Genomic DNA, 16221 nt, shown 5'->3' with positions numbered 1-16221 from the left:
GGAAAGGCTAGGGGTTAAGTGAGAAGTTATGAGAGAGGAGAAATAGTGTTAGTACTTAGTTGTAATTTGTAAGAAGTGCGAGGTCTATTTTGCAAAAACATCAGCGTGTGCTGGGTTTCCCATCGTGGGCCATCTCCGCGTGGGCCACACTGTGGGCTACGTGTGTGGGCCGCGCGGGAGGCTTCATTTTTCTTTTTCATAAGGAATTAGAAATAGTTTTCTAATATAATTTTTGAGCTAATCTTTGGTAAATCATATAAAATCATGTAGGTGTCCAAAAATTATGAAACAAATTTTGTTAAGTTCCTAAAATTGTGCTCTATCTGTTAGTGTACTTAGTTCATATATATACATGTTGATACTAGGATCTATTAAATCATTTGAAAATGTTCAATATTGTTAGGAGAATTATTGTAGGAATTTTTGTACTAAATTGGTGATAGCTTTAGCCCTAAAAATTTTATAGCAGCATCATGGTATTGTTATGTGCTTGCTGTAATTTTTGTAGCCTTAGAATATGCTAAGCTTTAGGGTAGTTAGATACTCCTTGTTTTAATATATGTTAAATCGCTTGTACAAGCAAGAATAGATTTTAGTTGTTAAGTTAATATGTGTTAGGTGAATTTGTACCTTGTTTGATGAAAATACTAGTTAGCTTAGTATCTTAGTCATTAGAGTTAGCTTAGTAGATTATTAGATGTATTCTTATTTTAAAAGTTGTTGTTGCTAAAATACTAAGTGTTGCATCATCGTTGTATGCATGTAGAGAACGAGTTGGTGGTGTTCGTGACCATCGGAGAGTAGGAGTGCGAGGAGGTGATCGAGGAGTATGAGGAGGAGGTTCTTGTATAGGAGGAAGCTTTGGAGCCACCGACGATTGACTTAGCTGACAATCCGCCTACCTAAGGTAAGCCCCGGTGCATAACCCTTATTTTGAATAATCACTGGATATATATATATATGTGATGTGCATTTACGTTATAGGATTTATATTAAAACTACATGCATATATAAACCTACCTATGAGTCCTACAAGCATAGGTCAAGAAGCTGCTATGCTTAGGCTATCGATAGCATGAGTAATCTACCGTTACTCACAATAGGTGATTATTATTATTACTCTCATGATAAAATGGTGAAAGGAAATGGAGACTGGGCAAGGATATGGTACGCGCATTGGTGGGTGTAATAGGTTGTTCCCATGGCCAATAGGGCATAGCTTGGTTACACTATTTTCCCTATCCGTGTTGGTTAAGGACCGTCCGTTGTTGTGGATGGTAGTCAAGTCACAGACTTATTATCCTGACCACATACTTGCTTATGGGAGCAGAAAGGCTCGTTGCTCTCTTGTCATGGGTTCTGGCTCTTTTTGGACCGACTGATTGGAGGCAGGGATGGTGGAGGTGTAAGCACCACACTGAGTCCGTGACTCAGGAGTGGGGGCTTGGAGTCTAAGTTTGAACAGGGACCTAGACCCCATGATAGGAGAGTGGTGGGTTGGTCTTGCTTGTACCTGGGGTACAAGTGGGGCGTGTGTTTTGGGATACCTAGCTGGGATACATTGGTTCGTGAATTGCCATGTGATACGGTATGACTTGGCTATGGTCTAGCACCGTAGTAAGATCTGGAAGATGAAAGGGGATGAATTGATCTGATTGCTCAACTCTTGCTTGAAAGTAGAACAAGTGCTTACATAGAATGGTTAGCTAATAAACTAATCATGACTGCTAATAAAATACATACATAAGGATTCACTACTAGTAATGCTTTTCACAAAAAGGAAACCTAGCAAACCATAAAGCTTATCATATCCTTTGGAGTCGGGAAATTATTCTCACTAGTTGGGTAAGTCTTACGAGTATATTGTGTACTCAGGGTTTATTTACCCCTATTGCAGGTGCAGCTTGAGGAGTGGCTGTTGTGTGGAGGATTCTTCTTGTGGGCATAGATGGATCCTTGTATCTTATCGTTAGATGTTTATTTCAATTTTGTTGTCTAAATTCCGCACTCTGAACTTGGTATTGTAATAATATATTTCTGAGAACTCTTGTTGTATGAAATGGACTAAGTATTATAAACTTGTTCTCATTATTGGATTCTAGATAAAAACATGGATTGTTCGAGTTCTCTCTTAGGGTGTGCTCGATGGAACTGCCCATTGTAGCTCCCTTTTGAGGTGCTTAGTGTCTAGTGGAAGACGAGCGCCTCTAGAAGTGTGTTATTTTGGGTGGTTCTGCCACACTTAGTATGTCGAGAACCATCATATACCTTGTCTTCTCTGATGCATGCTCCCTAGATCACGCATCTTAACTACACTGAGTCTGGGTGCATCTTCAAGGTTGGCGTATTTAAGTGCGTGAGTGTTGAATGTCCTAACCTCCAACACCGTCCCCACCACTTATTATGCCGGGAACCATCGTATACCATGTCTTCCCTGATGCGTGCTCCCTAGATCACGCATCTTAACTACACTGAGTCTGGGTGCATCTTCAAGGCTAGCCTATTGAAGTCGGGTATGGGTGCACTAAGTCTCTCTCCCCTCCCCTCCCTCTAAATCCCTTAGCTTTAGACTGAGTGAGAGAGCGGCAACTCCTTTCGTCCACCATGGTTCATGGCGTACTTCAGCGGTTCCACCGTTGCTGAGAGAAGGCTTTCAAGATTGGGTTCTGTAGTGGCTTGCTGGTGGCCATTCGTCTTGGGTGTTATAGGAAGTTCTACAAAGAGATGGGGAAGAACAATACCATCTTCGATGGCCTGGGTCGCCGATGACATGGCGGCTAGGCTCGTTGATGGTCGGTGTTGGTATTTATTAACTTGTCACTTGTTTTAAGTAGCCTATATGTCTACATCTCTTAATACTTTACTAGGTTGTCATCCCTAGTGATGATGGCTGAGATGCTTGTTAGCACTACCTAACATCACTACTAGAATGATACTAAGCAGCTCTTTATTATTTCATCTGACTAGATAAAATATATAGATATGAAAGGGAAGGGATCTACAAGCGCACAAATAATATACCATTGTAGCACTTTACCCAAGATTATTTCAGGTATCGTTATTTATATTTTTACTACAGAGAAGGTCAGGCGAGGATGTGTATTGATAACTTATATGATTGATAGAGAAGTAAACCATAACTAATATTCTACTCATAACAGGGGTAAGTCAAGAGGTAAATGTATATGAATAATAAATAATAACTAATCATTAATCACTTAGAATACTCCTATCTATGGCATTAGCATGATTAAGTAGAATATTAGAGGAATAATTCCTAAGTTATTCGTAATTACAAATCAAAGCATACATTGATTAGTGCAATTACACCTAGCAGTGATGGCTAGTATCAACTTCATATATACACATAAGGGATATTACTAAGGAAGATTAAGAACAGAGCTTGTCTTCCTTCGTACCTAGATCTTACTTGTATACCTATATTCGGGGAGTGGACTATAAAGGACTCAACGGGAGTGTCACATCCGTGATCTACCACATGACTTGGAATATAGGGTGTACCCACAGGTAAACAACGTATAAGCACCATGCTTTACTACTAGAAATATCCACTTCTATGACGAAAATGCTAACGACGAATACGAAATCGTCATAGAAGATTGTTTTTATGACGAATATGGTGACGATCCTGCAACCCTCCCATTCTATGATGAAATCAGGCATCATCACAAAAAATGTCATAGAAGAGCATAGGGTTTCGTCACATATTACTCGCGTGACTCATCTGTGATGATCTCATTTAAACCTATGACGAACAGGGCTTCGTCCTTGAACTAATTACACATCTGTGATAGACAATATTTGATTTGTAATGAACGGCTTCATCATAGATCTCCACACTGTACTTTCTCCATCCGATGTGTACCTATGGGACCTGTAGTTACTCATCCATGATGCTTGCAATTTGACATAAAAGTCTCCGCTTGATCCTTTCTCCATGAGACGTGTACCTGTGGGACCCTTCTCCATCCAATGTTGTTGGCGGTCTTTCCCGATCAAATCTAACTACCAATTAAGACACAAAAAGAGGAGAAATTAGTAAACTTTAAAACATATGTATTTACTATTAACAAAGTTCCACATGTATTTGGAGAACATTATTTTGCAGGTCACAAACACAAATACATAAAATAATTCACCGAAAGACGCTTTCTGACACTAATTTGCGCAAAAGAACAAGGGAAACGCCCATCAAATCAATTCAACTTGGCAAAACACCACGGGGACGCAATCCAGGTCCAGCCCATGGCTTGCCACATGAAGATGGTGGTGAGAGGCCACAATCAAGAGGCGGCCGACCCCTAGGGGCACCCAACCCCTTGTCGGCGCTGCTCGGCCCCTCCTTCGATAGGTAGTGGCATGCTCCCATGCTAAGGTAGTGTAGCCCAGGGTTTTGTGCCAAGAATAGCTAGAGCACCGCCTTAGGGCCTTGTATAAATAGATGGGTACCCCCCTTTCTCAACACACCACCACAAGGGAGAAGAGCACACCTCACTTGAGTTAGAGCAACACTCTAAAGGGGCTTAGGCCCTAGTAGCTAGCTAGAGTTGTAAGGGAGAGATGTGAGGGAGAGCTCAGGGAAGCGCCAGACTTGTCGATGTCTCCCCAACTTGTACCTCGATGAGCATCTTACTTCAATGGGTTCTCCCGCTAAGTGAGTGCCTGTGTTTTCTATGGTATAAAGTCTTTTGATTAGTTAAGCTTTATTCTTATTTGTTTGCGGGATCGTCATTCGCCCTTGCGGTGAATGCTCTAGTAGAAGGGCTCTGATAGAGACGGATAACCCTTGTATACACACTAGAGTAGTAGTCGATAGCATAGACGTGGTGTCTAGGCTAGAGGCTACCTTCGTGTGCTTTGTTCCCTACGGTTGAGGGGTAGGCGGCAGGTGGTTGTTGACATTTCTTAGCATCACTCTTTACTAAGTTGTCATCCCTAGCATAATGCCAGAAATGCGTTGTTGGTAATTATAAAGGACACTTGAAAATTCAGAGGCGCAAGCGCATAGATAATATACTATTGTAGCATTTCATCCGGGAGTATACCAGGTATCGTTATTTATATTTTATCCATAGGGAGGAGTTATGAAGTTGTGTTGGCATAGAGATATTGACAAATATCTCTATACTTATGATAAAATCACTCTCATGCTATGGCAGGGGTAAGTCAAGGGATAAATAAATCATAAGTGTAAGGTAATAATGGTATTTTAGAGAGAAATAGATACTCATAAAATTTAGTATGGCTAAATAGGAGATTAGTTAAGAGCAAAAAATTCCTAAGCCATTCCTTATTTACTAAGTCTTTTGTACACCCAAGTATATACACTCTCATCTATAGTATAACTAACTTTGGATCTATGCATAAGGAACATTACTAAGGAAGATCAAGAACAAAGCTTGTCTCCCTTCGTAGCCATGTTCTACTTGCTCTACAAATGGGGAGTGAACTACAAAGGACTCAACGGGAGTGTCACATCCGCGATCTACCACATGACCTAGAGTGTCGAAAGCATCCGTAGGCAAACAATATCTAAGCACCATGCTTACATAGTGCCGACCACTTAACTCACTCGAGTATTGAGCTAAGAGCTTTGCGAACATATTCATAAATTCACCATCAATCATAACTACATCAAGCATATATCTAGAGCAAACTAGGAACATAATAAATAGCAACATAATATTGAAGTAGCACAAAGTCATAAATATAGAGATGCAATGGCTATACTAGTCTCCAAACGACAGATCCGGAATCCTGAGCAATAGCCCACACTCTACTTGAACCTTGCTAGCTATCCTATACTAGAAACTTGAACTGTAGCTCTATTCTCTTCTCTCTGGAAACCCTAATTCATGGTCTAATATTGACTTATGGAAGCGTGCTCTAGAGGGGGGTAAGGGTGGTTATATAGGCCGAAGCGTCAATCCTGAGCCCTCGGATCAAACCAACTTGAATAAACGGCGTAGATGCAATCCTTAAGGCCGTATAGAACTGACGTACGAAGGAGGGACTGCTAGGTGGGCCCAAGGGGCCAGGCAGCGTATAGGTGTGAGCGGCCCCACCTGGCAGCCTCCTGCCCTCTGCTTTGGTGACGTGGCTTCTGGAGTCCTCTGAAACCTTATGGGGTAGTTTTCACCGTGGATAAGCGCGATTTAATTTGATGTTTTGACCCCCCTTGACGGTTTTCTGAAATAACCCCGCTGAAAACGCAGATTCACCAAAACTCATGGAAATTATCAGTTTAAACCCCTAAGTCTATGTTGGTGATCATTTTCATGTATTATTTCAAGTTATATTGAAGTTTATAATGAATAATAACTACCGTAAACAAACTCCTACTACAAGGATTCACCTCTAATGCCACGCGCACATGATTGCAACATCACTAATTTGGTTGCCATAGGGGGTCGTATTTCAACCTTTCTATAAAATGGTTGCAATATGTGACTATAAAGCAACATACTAAATGTGTTGCAATATGTGTGGTTTGTCATTACAATAGGCTTGTGCTACTACAACCATTTTAGATTTGCGTTGCAATTAGTTGGCTTTATTGCCATGGTGCTTTGGAGTTGCATTAGTATTGTTTTTCGTTGCAATTACTTGGTGTTATTGCAACTATATTTGATTTGGTTGCTTTTGCTTATAACTATTGCCATGGTTATTCTAGGTTGCAATAATCTTTAGTGGTGTTGCAATTGCTAGGGTGTTGTTGCAACAAGAATTATGAATGGATGCAATAGCATGTTCCTGTTGCCATGGTTTTTTGGGGTTATAATAATCTTCTGTGGCATTGCAATCGTTAGGTACTTATTACAACTAGAATCATAAATAGACGCAATATCATGTTACTATTGCCACAATTTATTTATGTTGCTATAGACTAATGTATTTAGCGGGCCTTTCTTTGTCTAGGGCCCAGTAGCATATGTGAACGTCATGTTGTAGAGATGCGCGCGGCTCTCCCCATTGACCTTGGGGTCACTCGTCGATCATTGTAGGTGTGCAGCTAGTGCCGGCGTTGCGCTCATCATCAGAGAAAACAAAAAACAGAAAAGCACCAATAGAAGAGCATATATATAGTGGTTCCCATCATCATATCACTATGACAAATTTACATTAGTTCATGCATACCGAACTTCCAGGTTCCATACCAACTACCAGTTCTCATCGATAGATATATGGGAAAAGGTATCCTAGTTGGTTGTGCTATTTACCGAGTCCAATATCTGGAAAAAGTTTGTTTAATTACTATTATTAACATTTGATTCTATAAATAATTTTGTATGGGTCCGTTCCCACTAAAGTTAGTTGTACCAATCACCGAGACGGTTGATCTCTTGATGAGGCTATTTTTATTATTATTAACATTTGATTATGTAAATAATTCTGTCCAGACCCATGTAATGATAGATGTGCTAATCATCGAGGCATCCGTTCTCTAGATGAGGTTTTTTTACTATTAGAATCATTGGATTCTATAAATAATTCCAACCAGCTCAGTCGCGGTAAAGTTGATTGTGCTAATTACATGGGAAAATTATTGTAATGAACGATTGTAAGTTCGCTGAAATTCATGAAGCATGGGTGAGAATTAACAGTAAGAGTTTCAGTGCGGCTATATATGTATACAGAAAGACACATCAGTCCAATGCGTAGAACTATAAAGCGAATAATAGTCAGAAAGTAGCAAATGCCTAATAAACTAGGTATGTTGAACCCTTACAGAACAAGTTTGCAAAACAATCCTCCTAAGTGCAATCTTCACAAATCGTGTACTACTAATACCTGGTAAACTAAGTTCCAGTAACTTATCTGAGTTTAGTAAGACAGTAACTATCCAGAAAACATAAATATGAAATAAATATGTGCAGAACATAAAAATATACTGTACTTTTTTATAGATAAAATGCTACCGGGATTGATCAAAGTATCTTATTTGATTACTACTGCACGTGCATACTGAAACCATGATGAAAACAGATGCCTTGGGCTCACGTTATAGCATTACAAAATGAAGAGAAATTTGCATCTCACATTTGAACCCTTCCTTGCATAGCGGCACAGATGCAGTTCCTTCTGCAGCTTTCCTCTATTTTACCCCTGTCGAGCTTCCTTCTGCAGCAACATGTATGCGGATGTCCAGAATCCGACGTTCGGTGGCATGCACACTCAGATCTGAGGCAGTGGAAGAACGGGATTGACGAAACCATTAAGCAGGCTGAAAGACAGACAAGTTAGGAGGAGAGGGAGAGGGAGAACGGTGATCTCACTGGAGGGATGCGGGGATCAATGATAGTGAATCGGTGTTCTGGAGCTCCGCGGGAAAGGACGAGCCGATGCTCCCGACGCTGGCGGCAGACGCGGCGCTCATGTTTGACGCTCTCAAGGATCGACGCACAGTAAGGAGGAACAATCTGCATAACACAGCTGATTATTTATCAGAAATAATCAGAAATAAGACGCAAACACAGAAGTTAGTCATCAAGTATTAGATCGAACACCTAAATCAGTTAGATTCATTTGTTTTAACCTCGACCAGATCGAGGGTAGAGGACAACAGGTGCTTGCTTCGACCATTGGGGAGGCCGAGTTGGTGCCGCAGCGGCGTAAGTCGGAGCAGCAGAGGGGATTTAGGGGCACCGGTCCTCCGGCGCGGCTAGGTAGTTGGCTTGACTCCGCTCCCTGGACGTGCCGCTCTGCTTGAACTCCTTCTGATCTCTGATCCGCGGTGCCCGCCGTGAGCGCGCACGACGCCATGCACAGGAGGAAGATTGTCGCCGTGGAGGGGTGGACGATGAGGTGCTGGAGGCGTGGGAGATGGAGGTGGGAGAAAGATGTGGTACGCGAAAACGAACGGGTTTTGGTGGTGCGAGAGGGCGTGGAAGGAGAAAAAGGCGCGGCAGCAATGTTTTTGACGGCGGAGGGTATTTAGAAGGGAGCGAGCGACGTGATTGATAGAGGGAATGCACGGGGCTGCTGTTTTGCGAAAAGCGCGCGATTTAGAACGGCAAACAGCACACAATGTGCCATAAATCTTTTTACTTGAAAATTTAATATAGTGGCTTTAACGTAGCCATGATTCTATATATAATTGTCTAGTTTTTATTTACTCAATAGTAGTATTTTAATTTTAATAATAACTGAATATCATCCGTAATTTAGCATGAAAATGAAATTGATGTTTGTACTCGTATTTATATTTCTTTGTTGTTTAAAGATCTTTTTTACAACATGTGTACTTCAATTTCAACTAATCTCAATAGAGCGCTAGAATACACATAGTCTCTGTTTGGTTCTTAAAAAAATGAAAACAATCTAATAATAAAATGAGAAACACTTTCTAAATTTTTGTTTTAATTTATGGGATTCAAACATGCCCTTAAATTCCAGAAACATTTATTTATGTAAATAAGCATATGCAATCGAGGCAAATGTGGTAAAGTATGTAGTGCAAACGACAACCAGGTGAAACACATAAAAACCATTCAAAAGGCATAACACTTTATCGAGTTCTATGGAGTCAAAAGGCTTAAGTTGTATTGGTAATTTGGTGTATTCAAAAATCTTGGTACCACATATAGTTTAAAATTCTATAAGTCGAAAAAACACAAAAAAAATAAAAAAATTCTAGAAAATGCATTATTGAATGCAAACATAACTAATTGTTTTACATAAACAACCATATAAAATAATGGTTAAATTGTGTTTTTCAAGTAAGTTGTAATGGTAATTTGGCGTATTTCATATTAATTCACCAAAGTTACTTCTTGCCTAAATCAATAAAGTTACTTGAGTAATTTTATTATGGTTGGAGAAATGAAGACTGTTGGTGAGGAGCGATCGAGTGGCTAGAGGTTGACCAGTTTGATCTCCACTCCGGTCGTAATAACTCTAATTAGAAGGATAATGATTGAAGAAGTATATAGTCTCGATGTCTCTATTCTTCCTTCCGACCACACCCATTTTGTCCACTCTCTCTTCTTCCTTCTGCCCCACCCCAGCTACTCCGCTCCCTAGCCCCCCCTGCTCATGGCACCTCCCAAATCCGACGACACCTGTGTGGACTACTCTTATTTTCCAACACTGAAATCTGAGTGGACTAGTGTTAGTTCTAATCGAAGAATTGCTGTTGGGTTGGCCTTCATGGGTGGCTTCTCCCGACGTATCCATGTGTGCTTGTGTGCTGCCGAGAACAGTCGAGAATTTCTCTAGGGTGCCCACAATCCTATAAATGTCTTTTAAACTTCTACTTAATCAAACATCTTTGTATAGCCTAGTAGTAATTCTTCCAACTACAACCCTTGAGGGCCTGGGTTCAACCCTAGCCTTATGCAATTTTTCCGAATCTCCATACCAATTAACTTGGTGAATAATTTTAAAACATTTGTACATTTATTATGTTATTTATGTCTGACGTATTATTGGAATGAACTTGTAGTGTCCGTGACATTTGTATTTATGGTCTAATAATGGATATAATATATTGGGTTGATGTGGTTAGTTGCCCACATAGGTGATATTGCCTCTCTAGCCAATTCTATCATCTCTACCAATTTTCTAGGTGCACCTTGGTAACTTGATTACATACACATGTTTATACCATCCTTGGAAAAGTATCATAAATAAAAAATTGAATATTTTTTTATAAAATCATATTAACATCTATTTTCTCTATTACAAATTATAAGTCATTTTGATTTTTTTGGTATTCATGGCTTCTGTTATGCACTTAGATATACACTTTGTTTAGATGCACAATAAAAGCAATGTATTTGGAAAAGCCAAAAGGTCTTATATTTTGCGAGGGAGTAGAACTTTAGATAAATACATTTTGAAACTTTTCCTAAAAAGTGCTAATAAGGAAATATGTTTCACATGAGCTCATATCTTTAAATATGTGAAAAAAGTCAAAACAAGAGTTTATTAATTTTTTATGTAAAAAGGTAACGTTGCCTATCATTCACCTTGAAACCTACTAGTGGGTAGGAAAGAAAGGAAAGTGTGTTTTCAAATAAAGCATATATATTTTAAAAATACTAAAACCCTAAACTCATTAGAAAAGTAGCTTTTCACCTTGTAATATGTGGATGAAATTTCAAAAATAATCTAACGGTATTTATTTGATGTCACAAATGTTGGTATCTTTTTTCTATATACCGGGTTAAATTTAAATTTATAATACTAGTTCTATAAAACTCTTTTCTTAAATATTAATGTATGGGGGTATAATAATATATTATAAAAATACTATAGTAACCTTTTAGCAACAAACACATTTTAAAACATTGAAACCCTTCTTTTTACCATGTAACCGTATTTTATTTGTGAGTCCGGGAGGGAACCAAAAATAATTTTAACAGGCGGTCATGCGCTAAGGCCCTGTTTGGTTTTCATAAGTCAGGTGACTTATTAAGTCAGGTGACTGAAAACTATTGACTTATAAGTCATACCTGTTTGGCTGTAGATGACTTATAAGCTCATTAAAGGTGTAGGCCCCACGCGAAAAAGGGTGACTTATAAGTTTTAAGCAGGGGTAAACCAACTTAAAACTTATAAGCAGGGGTAACTTATAAGTTGATGGTGTTTGACAAAATAAGTCACTTTTTTTACTTTTTAATAAATAGGTGACTTATTTAGAAACAAACACGACCTAAGATTTGGGCGAGCCACTGCAATGAACCCCGCCACATACACAAATTTTCAAGTTAGAATGACATTTCTGTCCAACATGTCAAGTACACTTGACGCTGCATCGAGGGTAAATCTGTAAACTCAGCGATGCATTGTGTACGTCCCCTCGATCCCCGAATCCTAATCGATTCCCCTGGAGCATTCCCATCTGTCGCCGACCCCCACAGCCACAAGCCCACTCCACCCTTCGCAAATCGCAGCAGCCACCGCCGCCGCCGTATAGGTTCTTCGTAGCAATTGCCACCGCCAACTCGCAACTGGCGCCGCTGCCTCGCGATTGCAGGCGCCGACGATGCCCACTCCGCCGGTCTTCCCCGCCGATGAGCCGTCGTGGCCGCCCCTTCGCAGGTGCTGACGCTGCCCACTCCACCCGTCTTCCCCGCCAACGAACCCACTGCACCTTCCTCCTCGCTCTCCCACTCGTACGATCCCCTCGGCTGCGGACCGGATCAACACCATGCCTCCTAGTCGGTAGGTAGGAGCAAGCACACGGCAACCAGCAGGTAAATTCATGTCAACTGCTTCGTGTGTGGTGATATCCTTGCGATTTTTGCCTTTCTAGTATCCTGTCCTACCTTTTACCACCATATTCTGCCTGGTGTAGCGCGCAGTTAGGGTTCTAGTAGTTGATTAGTGAGGCCTGAAAGGGTTAACCTATACTTTAAATGAATGGGCCCTAGTTCTTGAAATTTCTTCGGGCTTTGGTGCTGTTCCACTCTTTAGATTTTTACTGATCTGTTTGATTAGGGTCTGGTTGGGTCCTCAGGCGACACATTTCATTGTTCGCATGCTACAGTCTACAGTAAATTTGAGGTACATATGTGGGCTGTGATGTGGCTAGTGTTCGATTTGCAAAAATGGGACTCGAAACATCGGTTATTTGCAGATTTAACACTGGACCCATATTCATAGACACAGATGGACCCACTTGTCATCCACCCGAGTGTCATCATAATCAAGGAGTCAATCTTTCGAGTGTCATTTTTGCAATTTTTTCGTGTTGTTGATATGTGCTCTTGTGATTTTCCATGTTGAGGTTGAACAGAAAGGATATGATTTTTTCAGAATTGATATTGTCTTGTCTATTAAATTTGGCTGAGGCACTGAGAATTGTGATCCGCTTAAATTCTAGTGACTTTGAAACATGTCCAGTCCATGCTAGCCTGTTAGTTTTTTGTTGCAATACAAGAGTCTATTGTCCTTGCTTTCTGCTGCCTGACCTCAAACATCAAAGTCCATGGTTAATTTCTTTTATGCATATACAGAGTTGCCAACTAGTGAATATGTAATAGTGAGGGCTCAAACAATGTTGGGAAGAATGATAAGGAACAATCATGTTTTTTTTGCAGTTTATGTCTCCGAAACAGATGCGTGATGGAGTTCTGTATGCAGCTTTGCGGTTCTGGGAGTAGTTCTATTTTAGTCTAAATCTGATGTTTGTCTGGTGTAATGTCCTTGGTGGAGATCCCTGTTGAGGTGCGGGGTTGTTTTGGTTTGACACTTTATAGCCTAACTTCTTGGAGTTTTTGGTAGTTTGATCCAGGCATCTGTTCCCTTTGTGACCATTTGCTTGGATCAGTTTATATTCTGGCATTCGTCATTACTTTCATTGCGTATGAAACTGTGAACTCGATGTAATTTCGTTGCTTTGGTAATGAAATTCAGTTTTACCGTTGTGGAAAAAAATGTCTCTGAAACAGATGTGAGGAGTAAGGACTAGTTCACTGCTAAAAGTAATTATTAGTCTAGAAATTTCTGCTCTTTGTATATGTCGAAGTCAATAAACTCTGCAGCTTAAGTGGCCAGCTGTAAATGTAAATTGAATGACGCCAACTCTATCCTTGTTAACTGTTCTGCTAGTTGACACAGTGCTGGTCTTTACTGCAGTTATTCTTTTATGTTTACAATTCTATTTGAGGTTTTTCTTGTCCAAAATATATGTGAATGGTTCCTGATCTTCGTTGCTTGGGTGATCAGTGGGTAGGAATTTGTCAGGATGGGAAGCAGATCGGAGAGCATGCTCTCAAGAAGAACAAAGCGAGTTGATCCTCTTCGAGGACTGTGGAAGTATGAGGGAGCACTGGCAAGCACTACTGTACTTGTACGCTCTTTGCTTCTCTGAACTCTGAACATTTTTTCCCTCTGAACTCTGTAAGCAGTTAAGCACTACCGGAGTCCTTGAACAATGTTAATTGGAATAGTGCAGTGTGAATGGGTAAGATTACAGTTTGTAGTAAGTAGTGAACCTGATTAATTGGAATAGTGCAGCTAGAATGGGTAGGTTATTGCCATATTCATTCCTGTGGCAAGAAAACCAACAGTGTGTAGTGAATAATTTCCTTGTGCTTAGGGCTGAATGCTCAAAAATCATGAACCTGAATGCTCAAATGTGGTTTCCTCATTGTCAAGGACAGACCAAGGAACTGAGAATATTGATCACATGTCCTTTAATCAATTTGATGTTGTCCAAGGTTTCTCTGATCACCACTACTCAAATACTTCAGCAGGAAAGGTATGCTGTCATTTTGTGAACATTTTTTTCCTAATATATTATATCCAACCACAATTTTCCCACCTCATAATGTGTGACCAGGCTCACCAAAGATTGGGTGAAGGCAGTCCAAAGAGAATGGAATCTTCTACAGAAAAAACTTACCTAGTCAGTTTATGCTGATTGCATTTTTGTCAACCTTTTGTTTCCTGTTTTCACGAAACTGCCACTAAATTATAGTTACAGAGAATTCAAAGGAGACACCATGGTGGCCTACATAATCATAACTTTATAATTTTAATGAAACTTCTTTTCCATAGTAATCTTGTCATGCTAGCATGTTACACATGTTCAGAACTAAGTATTTTATGTTAGGCAACATTCAGAAATGTAAGAAATCTGGATTTGTGAAATCATGTACACTTATGCCACTCCTCACACATGTCATGTCTGTACGATTGATATTGAAGCAAATAATCCGTATTCTTAATAGGAGAATTTACACCTGAAATCAGCTGATCTTTGTCGCTGTTAACTTGTAGCATTTTATTGAAACTTATTTTCCATAGTACTTTTGTTGCTGTCAACTTATAGCATTTCGAAAAGTTACAAGACAGACTTGAAAACCAAGAGGCTGAGACAGAAGCTGAAAGGGAAGAACATAGGTGTTAGATTCAAGAAATGAAGTTGGCAATGCAGAGGTGATTTTTTGTAACTTCACTTCCTGTCTACTTTAGCTCATTTAATGCGAGCAACCAGAGCGAACATTTGAACCTGCAGATGGTAGCAGAATACATTGTCATTGTTGTAAGGAAAAAATTGATCATATAACCTTTTAATGGGTAATTTTACTTTGGATGAATTTGCAAACCTATTAGTCTTTAGTTTATGATTTCAAATTGCTTGCCTTCTAAATGGTTCAGTCCATGCTACTATTGCCAAAATAATACAATTCAAGTTTACTTGATGCACTATACCAATGTTAATGATTTTTTTTCAGGAGCAAGTTAGAGTTTGAGTGGAGTGCACAACTGATGGGATGGTCAACGTCAAGCCAACCTCCTATCAAAAAAAAAAAGAAAAGGAAAAACTTCGAGCCAACCTTTGCTACGGTGCTAGACATAGCTTATTACATTTTGATGTGTTCAAACTAGCTAGTGTGTGTTGGATACCTTATGTGTTTCAGCTGTGCGTGTGTTAGCGACTAAGTTTGACATTGGATGGTTTCATTAATGATTTGTACGAACAAAGTATATTTTGGTTTAATGGATGGCTAAATGCTTCATTCATTATATATTGTTCAGTGTGCAATTATTGTTTGAAGCTATCAAACAAGCGTTGCAGTATGGACTATCGGCATAATAATTTGGTGTTGCAATATATGCTATACCAACAAACTAGACTGTGTGGCAAACAACCTCGTACCAATGAAATAGTGGGCGTGGCAAAAGAGTCCAAATTTTAGCGACACAATAGTAAGTGTGGCAATAGTGGGTCTAAGTATAGCAACCAAGTATTGATCGTGGCAATAGAGAGGCAATCTCTAGCATCCAAACTTTTATTGTGGCAATAGAGGGTTACACCTATAGCAACCCCAATATTTAGTGTGGCAATAGAGAGGCCAACTGTAGCAACCAAATATTTGTCATGGTAATAAATGGTTTTACCTATAGCAACCATAGAGATAGCGTGGCAATAGAGGGTCCATCTATTGCAATGCTATTGATGCATGACAATAAGGTCTATTGCAACACCAATTGTCATTTGCCAGTGCACCTATTGCCACTCTTTGGGTGTGTGGCAACAGGTATCTTTGGCAATGCCAGGGTGTGTTGCAATAGTTATGGTTGCAACACCCACGGTGGTTGCTTGTACTATGGCTTGCAACACTCCATTGTGTTGCAACAACATTCTATTTTGTTGCAATAGGGGAAAACTTATTGCAACATCAAAATGAATGGTGGTGCAAACTTTAGACCACGGTTACAGTGGCAATGCCTCCCAATCAAATT

General features: G+C 39.8%; 1 long non-coding RNA gene across 4 annotated transcripts; it reads left to right on the top strand.

Moving 5' to 3' along the window:
* Nucleotides 1-11859: 11859 nt before the first annotated feature.
* On the top strand, nt 11860-15493 carry LOC136452243 (uncharacterized). 4 transcript variants are annotated; one of them, XR_010758791.1, is made up of 4 exons: nt 11860-12221; nt 13068-13194; nt 13696-14910; nt 15210-15493. It is a non-coding gene; the product is annotated as an uncharacterized lncRNA (long non-coding RNA). The 4 variants fall into 4 exon arrangements; XR_010758790.1 differs by having other exon boundaries at nt 13068-13819; nt 14133-14910; XR_010758789.1 differs by lacking the exon at nt 13068-13194.
* Nucleotides 15494-16221: the final 728 nt, after the last annotated feature.

The sequence above is a fragment of the Miscanthus floridulus genome, chromosome 5 (assembly GCF_019320115.1).
Source record: "Miscanthus floridulus cultivar M001 chromosome 5, ASM1932011v1, whole genome shotgun sequence".
In the NCBI taxonomy this organism is placed as follows: domain Eukaryota; kingdom Viridiplantae; phylum Streptophyta; class Magnoliopsida; order Poales; family Poaceae; genus Miscanthus; species Miscanthus floridulus.
This window is presented reverse-complemented; position numbering and strand designations above follow the sequence as displayed.